The following is a 17,100-nucleotide window of genomic DNA, read 5'->3' as shown; positions in this document are numbered from 1 at the left end:
AGGGGGCTGTCGCGCGGTCAGGAACGTAAGCGCGGGCGTTCCTGGAGGCCACATCCAGGGAACCAGCAAGGGTCCGTGCCTCCCTGAGACCAAAGGTGTCCTTTTCTAACAGGCGCTGGCGGATTTGTGACGATAGCATACCTGCTACGAAAGCGTCCCGGACTAAGAGTTCCGTGTGTTCGCTCGCCGAAGCTTGCAGGCAGCCGCAGCTTCTGCCCAACACCAGGAGTGCACAGTAGAATTCCCCCAGCGATTCCCCAGGGGTTTGTCGCCTTGTTGCAAGCAGGTGCCGGGTGTAGACCTGGTTTACCGGGCGAATATAGTGACCTTTTAGTAGCTCTATTGCTGCATCGAAGTCTTCTGCCTACTCAATAAGGGTGTAAATCTCCGGGCTCACCCTTGAGTGCAGGACGTGCAGTTTCTGCTCTCCCGTGGGTGCGTTTTCGGCCGTCTCGGGATACCCTTTAAAGCACGCCAGCCAGTGCCTAAAGATTGCCGCTGAGTTCGCCGCATGGGGGCTAAGTTGCAGACACTCCGGCTTGATTCGGAGCTCCATCCTTTCTTCCTAAAAACTAGCTTATTAAATTGATGCCCGATCAATGACCACTAAAGCGAGGTTGTAGTCCAACTGAAGGCTTTAATAAGCTAGATGTTTCCCCCAGCAGCTCAGGTACAGAATGAGGGCTGCTGGGGCGGCACGGGTTCTTATACCCCGCCTATCAGGGCGGAGCTATCATACACTCTAACCAATAGAAAGCATACAGTTTCCACCAATGGTGCTTTAGCCTATCAGGTACCGTGATACCTATAATACCACACAGATCGGTGCACCATTTTGTCCGGCAGATCCGAACTGCACCCCCCCACCCCTTTCAGGACCTCACCTTCCCAACCGTAGGGAGGCCCCTAGGAGCGCCCCTCATCCCCTCTACTTAGCAAAGCCCTCCCAACCCGACCCCTGGCTTTGTCAACATGGCAATTGGACACCCTGGCATTGTAAGGGCGAGACCTATATTGTGCCGGACGGAGTGACTCGCATGAGATTTCCTGCTGGCGCGGAGCCCGATTTGGGGTTCGCGTGAGATTCACCCGTTGCACCCGGATCTGCGGCAGGCGCAATGGCGTCGCTGAATTGCGTCCAGTGTTCATATTCTTGTTAAAAATGTACTTTTATGTGAAAATATTGGATATAGATCTAAACCTTGCTGTTTGAGAAGATTTATTATTGTCATATTATTAGTATTTACTCCAATGTGCGCATCAAAATCAACCAAAACTAATCAGACCAACCAGTTATTTCCCAGAACTTGCTAATAGTCTGAGGTCTAATTTGCATCCCATAATTTAACATTGGGTGTCACATGTTTTACTGAAAGAAATAAATGGGCCTGGATTCCCCGATTCCAAGCCCAGTGTTTTTTGGTGGCACACCTTTCGCTGGTCGCTGGATTCTCCTTTCCTGCTGCTGTCAATGGGATTTCACATCAAAGCCACCCCATGCTACCAGGAAACCCTTGGGGGGGGGGGTGCGCTGCCAGCGGGATCAGGGGGCAGGATTCTCTGATCCTGGGGCTAAGTGTTGACGCCATCGTAAACGCACAAGTGTTTTACGACAGTGTCATCTGGCCCCTAGGATCAGCGATCCTGCGCCACACAAGGGTCCAGCACAGCACTGGAGAGCCTCACGCTGCTCCAGCTGCCAATCCGGGCAGCAGCACGGGCACCGCGAGTTCGCGCATGCACGTGGGTTGCCTTCTACGAGCCAGCCCCGACGCAACATGGCGGAGAGCTACAGGGGCCCGGCGCGGAGGAACATAGGCCCCCATCGGATAAACCCGCCCGTCGATCGATAGGCCCCGATCGCGGGCCAGGCCACCATGGAGGCACCCACCGGGGTCGGACCCCCCTCCCCCCCACCAGGCTGCCCCCCGCTGCATGAACGCCGAGGTACCGCCGGGTAGGACCACATGAGAAGTACGTCGGCGGGACTCGGCCTAACTCGGCGGGCACTGGGCAATTCCGAGGGGGCCACGTTGAGCGGCCCCCGACTGGCCCTATGCCGACCTCACCGGCACCAATGGCGCCGATTCTCCAGTCGCCGGAGAATCAGCGGACCAGCGTCGGAGCAGCGTCGTGTGACTCCCTGGTGCGGAGTTGGAGAATCCCGCCCGGGATTCCAAAGGCCAGAGAATTCCGGCCATTGTCTCTGTTTCCCAACACTGGTGGTTTATACAGAGTTGATGTCCGATATCACAATACATAAGTGAGCCGATTCTTTTTACAAGAAAGTGATATTTGAGCAAATTCAAGACACCTTAACGTTTACGTCACCAGCTCTCAAAGGAGGAACCCATCAGCCACAGGTTTTCTAGCTCCAATGACCGTCCCCCCAGTCATAATCTTTGTTTGGCCCCTTGTTCCGCACTGTAACCAATCACTGTTTGTCGATGTACCATTTGTCAAATTACTCTGACAATTATTCTTTTTTTGTCTAATATGTACGTACTGTGTATGTTCCCTTGGCTGCAGAAAAACACTTTTCACTGTACTTTGGTACATGTGACTATAAATCAAATCAAATCAAGTAATCAATTATTCCAAAACCCCAGATCCAACAGATGTGCTTCCAAATTCCATCCTATTTAAAAGCTTCAAAGACCCAAAAATGTGAGTGTAGTCAAACCCTAGGTACTTATGAGCCCTAATCCTATTTCCCCCCCATAAAAGTGGTCCTGAATCCCTCCCCCTGCTTCATGTCCTCCAAGGGACCAGTTCCCCCAGTTTCTCCGAACCTTCTGATCCCAGAACTTCCAGGGTCTTGTCCTCTTAAAGTTCTCCCTCCATCCACTGCCTGTCATTCAACAACTGTTTCTAACTTCTAGCCGATCAGCAGGCCCCGATTGTGGGCCAGGCCACCGTGGAGCCCATCCCCCAGGGTCGTTTCCCCCCCCACTAGGCTGCCCCCCGCTGCATGAACGCCGAGGTACCACCAACCACACGAGAAGGACATCGGTGATACTCGGCCTAACTCGCCCACCTTGTGTAATTATAGAACATTACAAAAGATTGATCACACTGGGAAAGGAACGGGTGAGAAATCCATGTCAAGACACTGGGAGACCTGAATGAGAAAGCGTGTGAAAGCCAGGCAGAGAAAGTGAAAACACGGTGGAACAGACAGTAAAAAAATGGATAAAAAGGGAATGATAGGGAGCAAGAGCTAAAGTTTTGCTTTTCATTCAGACACAGGTGATCAATAAACATGATTAAAATCAAGATTTACAGAGTTGTTTAATGAAATGTTAAGTATTCCATTGGCACCCTGAGCTCGAAGGCCCTTAGTTAGTCTGCAGTTAAGCCTTGTGCGTCCGTTAAACTGAAACTTTAATGCCTTCAAATTGCCACGTCTTCAGAGAAATACAATTCAATTTCTGCAATCAAACATCTCTTGAAAAGGGCATGCGAGCTCGATACCTCTATAATGGAAAAAGACTCGATCAATCAAATGCCACAACCCCCTTAGGCTGGAGGTTCAAAAAATTTAAACAAGGAAAATGGAAAGAGAGTGAGGCGTGCAATAAATGGTCTCCACAGCAGCTATTCAGGTAAGGGGCGAGGTACGTAACTGCAGAAATCCCTTAAATAATTAATGAAGCATCAGGGAAGAGTAACAAGAAGGGATCCCAGTCAAAGCAGCTACACACCTGAACTGGCAATCTGAATATTCCACTTTTGGTGACTTGTGGCAATCCTATATCCTTACTAGCTTTTGTGTAAAGTATATTTGCTGGCAGGATTGAATCAGAGGCAAATTTTTCCCTCAAATATTTTATTCTTGGGATAAAGAATGCCAAGGCATTGTCAAAATATGAAAATGGAATCTGATTCATGCAGTTTTCTTCCCACCTCTGGAATCTGAGTTTTTTTTATTCGTTCATGGGAAGTAGGTGTCACTGGCTAGTCCAGCATTTGTTGTCCATCCCTAACTGTCCTTGAGAAGATGACAGCGAGCTGCCTTCTTGAACCGCAACAGTCCAGCTACTGTGCTGTTAGTGTGGGAGGTCCAGGATCCATCGACAGTGAAGGAATAGTGATATAGTTCAAATTCAGGATGGTGTGTGACTTGGACGGTAACTTGCAAGTGATTGTATGCCCCAAACACTGTCTCCATGTCCTTCTAGGTGGTAGAGCACATGGGTTCGGAAGGTGCTGTCAAAGGAGCCTTGTTGAGTTGCTGCAGTGCATCTTGTAGGTGGCACACACTGCTGCTAGTGCCGGTGGTAGAGGGAATGAATGTTTAAGGTTTAAGGTGGAGGGTGGGGTGCCAATGAAATGGATTATTTTGTTCTGGGTGGAGCCACATTTCATGTGTGTTGTTGTAGATGCACGCATCTAGACAAATGGATTGTATTTCTTCCTAATAGAGAGGTGATGGGGAGTCAGAAATTTCGTTACTTGCTGCAGTATTCCGAGCTTTTGACCTACTTTTGTGGTCATAGTATTTATGCAAATGGTACAGGTACATTCACCCAGAATGTTGATGTCGGAAGGTTTTGGGTGGGATTCTCCGGCCCCACAGCCGCATACTTGTCGGCGGTGCGCCTTTCGCTGGCGGCAGGATTCTCTACTCCCGCCACTTGCCAATGGGATTTCCCATGCCACCACGAAATCCATGGCCGGGGGTGTGCTGCCAGCGGGAAATGAGAATCCCAATGGCCTTTATTTCTTTATTCTTTCATGAGATGTGGTTGTCGTCGGTAAGGCCAGCATTTGTTGTCCATCCCTAATTTCCCTTTAACAGAGTCGTTTGGCAGGTCACTGCTTCAGAGAGAAGGTAAGAGTCAACCTCATTGCTATGGGTCTGAAGTCACATGTCGGCCAGACCAGGTAAGGACAGCAGATTTCCTTCTTTAAAGAATATTAGATAACCAGATGAGCGTTGTGACAGGATAGGATGTTTTGCCCACTACTATGACTCTGCTATAGTCCCTGTTATGTTGTTATCATGATAGAAAGGCACAATCGTCCATAAGGGGTTGGATAAACTCGTTGTGGGTTCATTTATTGAGACTAGGCACATGTGAACATATATACATCGATGTTGTAATGATGCATGCTCACAAACATCTTTAGAAACACAAAAGGAATTTATTAATAAGAAAATCTGTACAGAGGCCAGCAGCCCTCCAGCTGCCACCAAGCCTCCCATCCGGTTGCCCTGACCCTACATGTCTTCTACATGTCCTCTGCCTAAGTCCGCACCCCTCAGTCCCAATTGATCCCCCAGCCAGGTGACCCTCTTCTGCTGTGTTACCCTTAAAGGGACAATCACCAAAAATCACCACATCCCTCCCCTCTTTAACTCCTTTATATAATCTTCAATAACTAAGTTACTCAGTCCTAAATTCTAACTGAACATTCTGAAAGTCGTCATAGTTTCAGAGGACCATTGGCTGCTGTTGCCTTCATGAATAACCAAAGCCGATATCGGAATTGAACCCATGCGATCACCGTCACTGCGCATCACAAATAGGCATCCAGCCAACTGAGATAACTGACCCCAGTGCTAACTGAACATTGACAATTATAAATCAAGTCTTTGATGGATTCTTCTGTTTCTTGTAGAGCGGCGTACTTCTGAGATTCTTCCACCAGATCGACATTAACAGGAACTGCAATAATGGGTACCTCTTATGGCATAGGCAGTTGATTGCTACTTGTTTCCAAGGAGACATCAGGGGCGGGATTCTCCGACCCTCCGCCGGGTCGGAGAATCCCCGGGGGGCGGAGCGTGTCCCGCCCATCCGCCGGCTGCCGTATTCTCCGCCGCGGTTTTTGGGCGGGGCGGGGTTCACGCCACGCCGATCGGGGGCCATTGGCAGCGGTCCCCCCGGCAATTCTCCGGGCCCCGATGGGCCGAGCAGCCGTCCGTTTTTGGCCAGTCCCACCGACGTGGGTTAGGCATGGTCCCACATGCGGGACCTGGCAGATAAGTCGGCTAGGGCGGTCCCCGGGGGGAAGTGGGGGGATCCGAGCCTGGGGGAGGCCCCCATGGTGGCCTGTCCCGCGATCGTGGCCCACCGATCTGCGGGCAGGCCTGTGCCATGGGGGCACTCTATCCTTCCGCGCCGGCCCCTGTAGGGCTCCGCCTTGGCCGCCGCGGAGATAGCCCCCTGCGCATGCGCCAGACTACGCTGGCCGATCTGCGCATGCGCAGAACCACGCCGGTGGCTCCACACATGCGTGAGATCACTCCGGCCCTTCGGCGCATGTGCGGACTCGCGCAGTCCCTTCGGCGCCAGTTGAAGCAGCGCCAACCCCTTCGGCGTCCACCTAATCCCGGAAGTGCAGAGAATTCCGCACTTTCAGGGTCTGTTGACGCCGGAGTGGTTGGCGCCAGTTCTCCCGCCAGCGCCAGCTTCAGTTACGTCTATAACAGGTCGATCAGGTACTTTGGTGCTTACAGGTTTGAAAACATTTCTTGATGGCAACATCGACTGATGGGGCATTTCTCTGCTCCTCAAGTAGTCCACATGTTTAGGAATGACCCATCTCTCCACGATGACTACTTGGTATCACAGAGGTCTGGTCTCAGAGACAATAATTCCAGGGATCTAGCTTGGTCCACTATAGTTTCATATCATGACACTATGTCATAGTATGTACTTGATATATGTTTTTTTTTTCATGTTGCAATGGTGATGCCTCATTGATGAGATCTTGAGGCGTGTGTTTCCAAACATAAACACTTTTATTGGTAGGCTTTAACTATGTACAGTTCCACATATGGTCTTGCAGGGAGTTCTTCACAAAGCCTTGCTGCTCACTGAGTTCTCTCCTAGATTGTTCTCTGACCATGTGACTACATACATCACACAGTGGGTGGTGCTATTTCCAGTCACAAGTTAACCCTTGTTCTGTCGAGCAACTGATACATGTAGGTGCATATCATCACAATGCAACACCATCTTATGTCTTCATAGTTCTTTTACAATCTTGTCTGTCACGTGTGATACTCTGTTCTGGTCCTTAGATCATAAAGTTCTCTTTCCAACATTTCACTTCAGCATTTTTTTCATTGACCATTTTATTATATTGGTTCTTGTGTATTTCCATTTGGGTGACCATTTCAGCAATCTTGTTCTCGCACGTAATCTCAATTTCTTTCTCTGTCTGAATTGCTGTCAATTCCAATGCTTTTTTTTAACTTTTTCAGTTAATTTCCCATTGCCAAACTCCCTTCTTCAAGTTATTTGCTTTTTCATATAGTTCAGCTTATTCTACATTGTCCCATTAAGTTCTCCTTCTAAACTTGATCTTGTAAATTTTTGCAACTTATTTTTCAAGTTTCTTGTCAGTCATTTCATCTTTTTATTTAAATGTCTTCTCTCGAGCTTCAATTCATTTTTCTGATTCCTCTTTATGTTTAATAGTTCCTAGTTTCATTTGAAGTCTTTAATTTCTGTGTTTCTTCCAAGGACAATCTCCATCACGTTCTCACTGGACATAAGCATTTCACAAATGGAACCTTCATTTCTATTTGTCTTAACTTCAGCTTGTCACTGTTGCACAGGGCTGTCTCCAAAGAAGTGTTGATTTGTTTCCATTCCGTGATTCTCTCATTGCCCTTTACTTGGTCAATTATTTTGGCACGATCTATCGGCCTCGTCTCGCTCGACTCGGGACGTGGCGAGGCTGGTAAATCTCGCGAGAGGATCGAGTTAGACCTCGCGAGGTGTTTCGATCTGGATCCTACCCATTGAGGTCGGGATACAGATTTGCATATTCAAGCGAGCAGTTAGTCCCACTTGAATGTGTCTACGCCGGATATACCCAGCACCCGGGATCAAACGGCCTCGCCTCGGAGACACTGAGCGGGCACCGTTTAGCACTGGTTTTGACAAATGTGGACCAGGCATACCGGCACTTTGGGGGGGGGCAGGCAATTGGGGGCCCCTGGGTGGTCGGGCTCTGGGAAGGGTGGTACCCTGGCACCCTAATGCCACCCAGGTGCCATGGCACTGCCAGCCTGGCACCCTTGCAGTGCCATCCAGGCACCCTGGCAATGCTTGGGTGGCACGGTGCCCAGGTGGCATCTTGCCCATGCTGGATATCTGGCCCCGATGTGCCCTGCGCTTATGAAATGGGTTGCGGGAGTCGATGACCCCCTGATTGTTGAGTTGTGCCATAGTGGAGTCCAGAGGCTGCAGTGGGGTTCTAGAGATCAGGGCACCATTTACAAATTCCTGCACTGGTAAGTGGAGGTCGTTAGTGCAGGAAATGGGACTAAGCGTGGCCTCGGCCGTGCATTCCTCACTGAGGCCCAGAAATGAAGCAGAGTCCCATTTAAGAGTGGGGTCATTCTCAGTGCTGCAAGCAACGGGAATCACCTGGCTAATTGCGCCCATCACAGGACTTTGTTTCATTTCCGTTAAATCGCACCCATTGTTTTTTGTTGATCTCCTTCTGGGGTCTTTCTGTGCCCTCCTCCAGCGGTCTTTCAGTGCCTTCATTCAGGGGTCTTTCATTTCCGTCTCTCTGGGGTCTTTCCTTACCTCGGAGGTCTTCCATCGCCTCTCCTTTGAGGTCTTCATTGCCAATTCTGAGGTTTTCCTTGCTTATGGACCTTTTTGAGAGTTGACCTCCATCTGAGTGTTCTCCAATTTCCCTGTCCATTACTGCTTCTTGTGGTTGCTACTTTAAGTGCTTTGCCACTTTAAATGCATTCCCGCTGTCAGGGTATTGCAACTTTAAGATTGTGAAGTAATTACTGTGAAGTAATCTTTTTCCCTCACAAGTGGTAGTTGCTCGGATACAGTTGGCTTCCCTTTGTCGGTGTCTTTTGCAACAAAAGCATCAATGCAGGTACAGAGTGTCTCGCTCGGCCTGTTTCTATTGTTTTGACTCTTAAAGCTGCAGCACTGTTTCCAAGTGCTCCTTTTTTAATAATAATAATAACCTTTTACTGTCACAAGTATGAAGTTACTGTGAAAAGCCCCTAGTCGCCACGTTCCGGCACCTGTTCGGGTAAACTGGTACGGGAATTGAACACGCGGCTGCTGGCCTTGTTCTACATCACAAACCAGCTGTCTAGCCCACTGAGCTAAACCAAGGAGCAGCCCACTGAGCTAAACCAAGGAGCAGAATACAAAACTTGGTAGCAGCTCTTTGTCTCTCTTTAACCCAAGTTCCATTTTCCTTCAACTCAAAGTTCAATTCTTGCTTCTGAGGGTTATTTTCTCCTTTATTTTAATATACATTTCTAAACCTTTTACTGTACTGCTTCTGTTTGCTCTGCTTCTGTCCCTCACGGATCACCTCGCCTTGAAGTGTACAATGTGAGTGGGGGTACCCTTCTGCATTTCGCTCACCCTGCTTGTGGACTCTGACCCAGGGATCTTCCTGTGTTCTCTCTGTCGTCCACGCAGCTTGGAACCGTCCACCGTTTCTGATTCTACATTACTCAGGGTCTGGAAATACCTCAACATCTCAAATGGGTATATTCACCCAAATACGGGCATTCGGGTGCCTATTGCTTTTTTTTTGTCAGACTTTGATTGAGCAGGATACTCACAGATGCCAGGCCAGAGGCTGTGTTATCATCGTCCATGTTATCCTCATCGCCAAATGAAGCCAGTAGAGCCCTCCTACGCCATCCCCCCCATCCTCCCCACCCCTCCCCCAGCTGCCATTGAGCAGCCCAATCTGCTTTCCCAGTCCCGACACGTCTTCAACGTGGCTTCTGCTGAAGAAATGGCTCCACCCTCTGGGGTGATTACCCATTGTCAGTCCCAATTGATCCCCAGCCAGGTGACCCTCTTCTGCTGTGTTGCCCTTCAGGGGACAATCATCACAGGTGTTCTGCTGAAAACAAAAGCAGAAGTTTGAAACCCATAGAGGGAAGGTGAATCAGTTTAAATTCTTCATATAGATCTTGATGAGAAGAGATTGACTCAAGGGACAGTGATTGATAAGCTTATTGATAAGCTCTGCAGGTTCCAGAAGGAGGTGAAACGTTTTGTGTTGAAAGAAGTGACCGAGAGACAAAGAGATCGGTTGGACCACCCACCATCCCTGAACTTTGACTATCCACAATAATTTATTGCTCACCCAAAGTATTTTCATTTCCCCTCCCCTCCACCCACCATGCCACTCGCCCCAATGCCGATTTTGATGCTGTCAAATTCTATACAATTCATTGTAAACCAAACAGATTTAACAAGTAATACATAAGCAAATACTGGGGACACTGGAAATCTAAGATAAAAACCAAATAAAAATCTGGCATGTAGTCAGCAGATCTGGCAGCATCTGTGGAGAGGGAAACAGAAGTCAGTTGCTTCAGGGCCAAGTGACCTTTCACCATGACAGATTTACAGGCTCACTGGCAGTCACTTCTAAATCTGGAAAAGTAGATTAGATTTTTCACCATAGATGTTGGATATTTTATGCCGGAGGTGACTGTTTTTCAGTCAGATTTAACGTTTGCTTTCTGACATTTGAGGAAGTTTGTCTAAATCATTAATTTGAGCTTTTCTCATAACCTCTATGGCCTAGCTTTTGTGTAAAAACGCCTCTGGCAAATCACAGCAATAACTTGGCTGTGTGCACCTATATGCCTGTGTGCAGTGGTACACTTGTGCGTTTCTGTATTTGTTCCATGTTATGAGTGTCTGTGGATCTATGTACACCTGCGCTGCATGCGCCATGTTTAGTAATCTGTGAGTGTTAAATCAGAATGAATTACAAATCTAATTTATTGACTCAGGCCTGTAACCCTCAGGACTTAGTCTCTTATGCCTTCTTGTACCAATCAAACCTTCGTTGTTACCCAGGAGTATCAAGAGATGCCCACGTTTAAGTCAAAGTGAATGGCTTAAAATTTCAATTCTTTTGCTTATTTCTCAATGTCCTTCGGCTCCAATAGTTTTCCTGAAGTCTTTTTCTTATCTCTTTTGCCCTGGCTTATCCCGGTCATTAACTAAACGTTATTGGCCGGGATTCTCTGATCCCGCACCGGGTCGGAGAATTTCCGGGGGGCGCGAGAATCGCGCCACGCCGCTCCAACGCTGGGCCGGCGATTTCCGACAACTGGAGAATCGGCGGCAATCGCACCGGTGCAGTCGCCGCCGCACAGGTCGGAGACCATTGACAGCGACCCCCGCAGCGATTTTCCACGCTCGATGGGCTGAGTGCACGCCAAGTTCCGCCGAGTCCCGCCGCCGTGAGTTACGTCAGGTCCCACCCGCGGGACCTCGGAGTTCTGGCTGCGGGGGCCGTCCTGGTGGGAGGGCGGGAAGATCCGACTCCGGTGGGGGGCTCCACGGTGGCCAGGCCCGCGATCGGGGAATGCCGATCGGCGGGCAGGCTAATTCTGGGGGGTCCTATGTTCCTCCGCGCAGGGCCCCTGTAGGGCTCCGCCAGATTGCTCGGGGGCCTGCACGGAGACGGCAACCCACGCACATGCACGGACCCACGCCAGCCATGGCGCGCATGCGCGGACCCGTGCCGCCTCTGGCGCGCCGGCTTTTGAGCGCATAGGACTCCGGCGCCATACTAACACCCAAAGAAGGGTGAATGCCTGCGCCTGAAGGCCAGTTGTCGCCGGTGTCGCTCGCGCCGGTTTTAGAGGCCGGCGTCAACACTTGGCTGGGATTTAGGAGAATCCCGGCAATTATCTCCCTCCACAACGCTCAGGATTCCCAACATACCTGTTGAATTCAAAGCGTAGACTCTGGGTAGAAAACCATTGGATCAAGTTGGGTGAGTGGGGACTCGGGTGGAGTATAAACACCAACGTCGACTGTTCGGCCAAATGGAGAGATAAACCTTTTTTGGTCAAATAGTTGGTGAGACCTCTCTTATTTTTCCCACAACGCCCTGGTGCCACTAAAATACTGGACGCCTAAGCAATGGCTGTTGTGAAATTTGCAATTTGGCAGATATGGTAGTCAACACACATCGACAAGGAGGGCTTGATCTGCTTTTGTGGCTTGAAGTGCTGGTGGAAAAGAATCCACAAATCCCATGAAAGCTTAATATTGGTTTGTAATGACCATTCAGTGCTTGAAGGTCAAAACTTTTGCAAAATACTTTATTTCAAGGGGATGCTATTGAGGTCAAAGGGCTTCACATCGAAGAACGTTAGTCACTAGTGTAGGACTTGACCTCTGGCTCTTACAAGACCCGACAGCTTTTTAATATTTTTACTTAACAAGTAAGGCACCTAAGAGGTCCCCAGAGCTGTTCTGGGAGGTGGTTGCATAGTGATAACGTCACTAGACTAGTAATCCAGTTGACTGGGCTGGGGAAATGGGTTCACATCCCACCTTGGCAGCTGGTAGAGATTAAATTCAATTAATAAATTTAAACTTAGTCTCAGTAATGGTGACCATGAAACTATTAATTAATCCATAGAGTCCTTACATTGCAGAAGGAGGCCATTTGGCACATCATATCTGCGCCGACCCTCCGAAAGAGCATTCTACCTGAACCCACTCCCCTAACTCCGCAGCCCTGTGCATTGATTATGGCCAATCCACATCTTTGGACTATGGGAGGAAACTGGAGAAGCGGAAGAAACTCACACAGACATGGAGAGAAAGTGCAAACTCCACACAGACAGTCACCTGAGGCCGGGATCGAACCTGCAACCCTGGCGCTGTGAGGCAGCAGTGCTAACCACTCTGCCATCGATTGTAAAAACTCATCTGGTTCACTAATGCCCTTTCGGGAAATAAATCTGTCACCCTTATTCAGTCTGGCCCTAATGTGACACCAGAGTCATAGCAATGTGGTTGACTCTTAAATGCCAAGAAAGCCACTCAGCTCAAGAGCAATTAGGGATGGGCAATAAAGGTTGGCCCTTGCCAGCGACACCCACATCCCATGTAAGAATAAAGAAACTTATCTGGTATTCAGTGTACTGAGATACACAAGTTACCAACACGAGCAGTGGACCAGAGGACCCAGTTATGAAATTAACCCATATTGGCCTATCAAATTAGCCCACCCCATGCCTGGGTTTGAAATTAACCCATCTCAGGGACTGGTTATGGTGTCAGCCGAGATATGAAATCACCTTTCCCCAAAGTCTGAGTATGAAACTAACCTGTCTCAGGGCCTAGATATAAAATTACCTGTCTCAGCAATGATCATGAGATGAAGTTAATTGACTGTGATGATAGGTAGTCTATCATCTGAATATGATATGAGTAGTTCATCATTACTGTAAATTCTATGATATATGATCTGCATGTGTATGATAAATTATATGTCTTGCTGTTGTATTTTTACCATCCGACCAGCAGGTGGGGCGGTTTTTGGAGTCCCAGGGCCCAGGATGCTCCATGTGTTCCTGCAGAAGGTGTTTGTAAGGAGTTGATAGCAGTCATAGATTAGAGCAGCTCTGTTGCATCTTAGTGTTAGTTAGTGTTGGACATTTATTTCCAACTGTATTCATCTTAGACATTTTGTTATTTGTTAATGTAGTGTTTGTAATAAATAGCTTTGTTTATAAAACAAAAACTAATGTTCTTTGTTCACATCAGCCCAATCAAAGAACATTACATTGACCAATTATTTTATTTATGGAATAGACTCCTGTTTAAAGTAATCAATCATCAGATGATCTGGAGGTAAAGCCACCACCATTCCTTGGGGATGTTGGCCTCAGCCGGTGGCTGGTGAGGAGGGGAGAGGCACCATCAATGCGCAGCAACCCTTGACACTAGCACCTGGAGAACGCCCCCCACCCCACCATTCATCTTGCATATTTTGGTGGGCGGCGTCATGATTCCTGTGAACCTTTGTGCCATTATTCTCACGGTTTAGGAAAAGTGGAAGCCAATTTGTGTACAGATGGGGCTCACAGACACCATTGTGCCAATGACCAGGTAACCTGGGCTCAATTCTCCAATCCCCGCGCCAAAGTGGCATTTAGCAACGGGGCGGAGAATCCCCGATGATGACAGCACCGGGGGCGGCGCCGCTTTTGCAATGCTCCACCCCCTGAAAAGCAGTATTCTTCAGGAGTACGCTGTCCCCGACCGACCGAGTTCCCCACAGCGTGGGACACGTGTGGTCTCATCCGTCGGGAATTCAGCATGGCGCCACAGTCGGGGGAGTGCCGATCCGCGGGCAGGGGGGGCATTATTCGGGGCTTGGGGCACTGTGGGGGGGGTGGTCCGTGGCGTGCGAGCCGGCCGAAGGGGGGGACTGTTTTTGCAGGCTGGATCCGTGGGCTGCGTTCGCCATGAAGCATGCCGCAGCCACTGCAGGCTGCCGCTGTGCGCATGCGTGGACACGGATCCGGCAATGCTCCGGGCCGTATCGGCAGCTAGAGCTGGGAGCTGAACGCTGCCTGGCTGCTAGCCCCCCCCGCCTCACCCCTCTCCTCCCCCCCTCCCCCCCCCCCCCACCCCCTCACCGGAGCAGGAAATCGGTGGCCATTTTACGCCAATTTTCGTGGCGTAAAACACCACCGTTTTCACGCCTGCATGGGGACTTAGTCTCCCAAACAGAGAATCCAGCCCCCTGTCTTTTACACTTGGGTGATTGTTAAATATTGGTCAGGACAGCGAGAAAACCTCCTGATTGCTCTGAAATAGTGAAATTGGAGCTTTTACATCCTGTTGGGAGAGCAGATCAAGCCTCGGTTTAACATCCCACCTGAAAGACAACACCTCAGACAAGGCGGCACACTCCCTTCTTATAGTTTTGAATGGAGGATCTGACACCCCAGCAGTTCACCCTGGCAAGTTTGACATCAAAATGGAAAATATTGCAAATTACCAGCCAATCAATCACCTGACACCTGAAAGAAAAACAAGGAGAAGAGTCGATTTCTACCCACCCTCGCTTTTGCTATCTCCTCCCTACACTCATGGCTACATTTAATCTGTCTAATCTGACCAGTAAATTAAAAAATTATTAAGTGCTATGAATGACTCTCAGTCTAGAATCGAGTTCATACATTACCTCAAAGGCAAATAGTCAATGAAATAAAATGGATAAAAGGAATTCACATTCAAATCAATACCCGCCCAGCTAAATGCTAAAACTATAAAAGAGATATTAATGTTTATGCATGACCTTTCATGGTGTCGTTTCACTTTAGGATAAATATGGTTGCACGTATTGCAAAATGTTATGCCTCTGTCAGTGATATTTATTTTGAATAGCATCTTATATCATTCAAAAACTTCAATTAAAATGTGATTGAAATGCAGGTGGCAGAATTCAGACGTTTTTCTCTCTGTTCCTCTTGTTCTGCCCCTGTGTGAATGACGGAGTGAATTTGAATTTGCATCGCAGAGATGCAGATTACACAAAGACCCTGCCAATTGTCAAGTCTCAATGAGCCAGACAGCACAAGAGATTATCCAGTGAAGCCAGGTTCTACAGATGGGGACACGCAGACACGGGGAGAACGTGCAGACTCCGCACAGGCAGTGACCCAAGCCGGCAATCGAACCCGGGACCGTGGCGCTGTGAAGCTATAGTGCTAGCCACTGTGCTACCATGCTGCCCTAATAGCAACATCTGCCATCCGTGTGTACAAATATGGAAATCCAAAAGTTGCTGTCACTGATTCCTTGCACATCCCCAAGGTGCATCCATTGAGTCTTCCCAGGTGCAAAGGACTCGGTTATTTAATGGGAAAGAAACAGAGTCCCATTTTGAGCCCGTTTAGCGGGATTTTTGGTGCCAACAACGGCACACATTTCTTTTTGGCCTCGGGGAGGAATCTCCCACATCGAGGCCGCACTTATCTTCATCTCATCAGCGCAGGAAGAGATTTTTAAATGCCGCCCTGGTCTCTCAACCCTCCTCGGACTGAGGCTGTATAAGGCTCTGGTCAGACCCCATTTGGAGTATTGTGAGCAGTTTTGGGCCCCGTACCTAAGTAAGGATGTGCTGGCCTTGGAAAGGGTCCAGAGGAGGTTCACAAGAATGATCCCTGGAATGAAGAGCATGTTATATGAGGAATGGTTGAGGACTCTGGGTCTGTACTCGTTGGAGTTTAGAAGGATGAGGGGGGGTCTTATTGAAACTTACAGGATACTGCGAGACCTGGATAGAGTGGATGTGGAGAGGATGTTTCCACTTGTAGGAAAAACTAGAACCAGAGGACACAATCTCAGACTAAAGGGACGATTCTTTAAAACAGAGATGAAGAGGAATGTTTTCAGGCAGAGGGTGGAGAATCTGTGGAACTCTTTTCAGGAGCCTGTGGAGGCCAAATTACTGAGTTCTTTAAGACAGAGATAGATAGGTTCTTGATTAATCAGGGGATCAGGGGTTATGGGGAGTAGGCAGGAGAATGTGGATGAGAAAGATATCAGCCATGATTGAATGGTGGAGCAAACTTGATGGGCCTAGTGGCCTAATTCTGCTCCTATATAGAACATAGAACATAGAACTGTACAGCACAGTACAGGCCCTTCAGCCCACAATGTTGTGCCGAACTAGTCTGAAACTAAGATCAAATCAACCTACTCCCAATCATTCCTGTGCACTCCATATGCCTATCCAATAACCGCTTGAAAGTTCCTAAAGTGTCCGACTCCACTACCATAGCTGGGAGTGCGTTCCACGCCTCAACCACTCTCTGAGTAAAGAACCTACCTCTGACATCCCTCCTATATCTTCCACCATGAACCTTATAGTTATGCCCCCTTGTAACAGCTACATCCACCCGAGGAAAATGTTGCTGAACGTCCACTCTATCTACCCCTCTCATCATCTTATACACCTCAATTAAGTCACCTCTCATCCTCCTTCGCTCCAATGAGAAAAGCCCTAGCTCCCTCAACCTTTCTTCATAAGACCTACCCTCCAATCCCAAGCAGCATCCTGGTAAATCTCCTTTGCACTCTTTCCAATGCTTCCACATCCTTCCTATAATGAGGTGACCAGAACTGCACACAATACTCCAAATGTAGTCTAACCAAGGTCTTGCACAATTGCAGCATAACCTCACAGCTCTTAAACTCAATCCCCCTGTTAATAAATGCTAACACACTATAGGCTTTCTTCACGGCTCTACCCGCTTGGGTGCAACTTTCAGAGATCTATGGACATGAACTCTGAGATCTC

Source organism: Scyliorhinus torazame, chromosome 12, assembly GCF_047496885.1.
Source record: "Scyliorhinus torazame isolate Kashiwa2021f chromosome 12, sScyTor2.1, whole genome shotgun sequence".
In the NCBI taxonomy this organism is placed as follows: Eukaryota; Metazoa; Chordata; class Chondrichthyes; order Carcharhiniformes; family Scyliorhinidae; genus Scyliorhinus; species Scyliorhinus torazame.
This window is presented reverse-complemented; position numbering follows the sequence as displayed.